A 2,594-nucleotide genomic window follows, 5' to 3' on the forward strand; every position below is an offset into this window, starting at 1 on the left:
AAGTTGAAAATCGGGGTTCCCTTCATTTGGCCATAACTTCCTCTCATCTGATTGAGAGGATTTCAAATGTTATGATTTTCCATTTTGAAGCTCATCAAGGTCGGAATAAAAAGGATTATAGTTTTCTTGAAGATTTTAGGTTCATAAAAGTCGAAGGATAAACTTATAACCAATCATTTCTTAACCTAGGGTTTGGTTCTTTTCACCTTAACCCTCATTCCTTCTATTGGGTTTGTTTGTGTATACTTTGAGAGTAAATGAGGTGTTCTTGATAATCTTTGCATCATAGATCTGAAAGTTTAACTTGAGGGTTTCAAGTCTACACCAAAGGAAGCTCAAGATTTGGTTTAAAACCTAGATTTAGCATAAATGTAGCAAGTTGAATTCAAGTTGCTTTGTGAAAACTATGTACATGCCAAAATGTGTATTTTGAAATATCAATATGATTTACTTGATATTTATCAAATGTGTTGTGCATTTAATGAAGTCTGAATATTTGGATTATAAATCTTGTGAAATGCCAATATTTGGGACTTTTGAACATATTTATAAATAAATCATAAGTGTGGGTTTTTTTGAGGATCGATCTCATAAATGAAGAGTATTTGGTGATAAAATGTGTTTTTGGTGATCAAATGCGTTTTGGTGTATTTGGTTTGGAAAATGCATATTGTTGTGTCATTGGACATTTTGGAAATATAAAGGGTATGATTTTTTTAAATGGAAAATGATTTTTCCCAACCAATGATGGGTTCTTGAGTTAATCATTTCTTTGGAGCATGTATTTGCATAAACATTGGTAAAGTACGTTTTATTGCTTATGATGACTTTTATGGTATAGTCAATTGTGTTGTTGAGCTAATTTCTCGGTTTTGACTCAGATGAGTCTTGGGGACTTTTGTCCGATTTATTTGCTATATGTCGAGTTTTTAGAGTTATATGTAGTTATGGTATATTTATTTGAAATATTACATGCTTTGAGTGTGTGGTCATTCATTTGGGGTCATGTAAGTTAGACTATAATGCAATGGATCCATAAGAATATAAGTTATTCGTGTTTGATGAGTGAGGATTCATGATGTCCTCACCTTGTGACCAATGCTGATGCAGGTATCACGATCATCTCGGCATAGTGAAAGTGAATTATTATGAGTCGGACTCCAGGACTGTTAGTATTGTGATTTTGATGCTTTTACCCTTATGCATGAGGGTTAAATGCTTTGTTTTATCAATTAGGAAATTTTAGGTTCCTATGTTGAATGATAGTGAGTAGATACTAAACGTCGAATGAGAACCTTGAGGTTGAAACTCTTCTACAGAGCGAATGCACACTAAGATCGGGTATCCTTGAAGTGAAGCCTATTAGGGTGTGTGCACTAAAGGTGTTGCGACCTTGAGGTGATGCCTAGTAAGGGGTGCACTAAAGGTATTGAGGATTTGAGGTGATACTAGATATAATGTGCACTAAAGTCGATAGATTTGAGATGTAGTTTAATAACGTTGATGTGTAGCTTACTTTGTGCTCGCCACATTCGAAAGATATGGGTCTTCCTCATCACCGTTAGGTGTCATTATTATATAGTGTATTATCCATGTTATAGTGTTTTATTATCATAACAATACTAGATTTTTACATGTTTACATTTTGTTGACAATACCTCATCAATATTTAAAATTTCAAAATTAAGTCGCTCAATCTATTGGATTTCTAGGTAGTAAGAGAATCACCTGGATTACTTAAGTCCTTACAAAACCTTAAGGCTATTTAAGCTGATTTGACAAATAAAGATTTGAATAAAGATTTATAACTAATATATTTGAATAAATAGTAACGTCTTTAAGGAATTTTTTTTATGAATATGACCATTAGAAAATCTATTTCATAAAATAAAAACTACAATTTAATAAACAATTAGGTACTAAATTTATAGCTTATTAATAAAATAAAACAAAACTCTTTATATTAGTAAGTAGATATTCATGAATGAATAAAAATAAAATAACTGATTTAAGTAGATATTCATGAATCAATAAAAATAAAATAATTGATTAACTACTCTTCATGAACTTTATAATTTGTAAAAATTCATATTCATTACTTGAGATTTGAGAATAATAAAACAAATAAATTCAACCACCTAAAATTGGCAAAGAAACGTGAGTAAAAGATTGATACATCACCAATTTATAAACTCATATTTGTAATAACCGAATAACTTATTTAACACATTTTGATATAATTCATTGCATCATATAGGTAAAAATGTATTTTCTTTGCATCACATGGGTTAGACAACCCTATCTCCTTGCAACACACCGGTGCGAGGACCTCAACTCATCACATCACACTAGTGCAATAAACTCAACTTGTCGCATCACACTGATAAGTTAACTTGTCGCATCACAAGGATGTGACAAAGATACTCCTCGCATCACAAGGATGCGATAACCACTTTTCATCGCATCAATAGAATGCGATAACTTTAAGTCATCGTATCATACAGATGCGACAACTCCAAGTAATTGCATCATAAGGATGTGATAGCAGAAAACACTTTGATCAAAAACCCATATTTTATATCCCAATGATTATG

The sequence above is a fragment of the Cynara cardunculus genome, assembly GCF_001531365.2.
Source record: "Cynara cardunculus var. scolymus isolate 2C chromosome LG 7, CcrdV1, whole genome shotgun sequence".
Classification (NCBI taxonomy): Eukaryota; Viridiplantae; Streptophyta; class Magnoliopsida; order Asterales; family Asteraceae; genus Cynara; species Cynara cardunculus.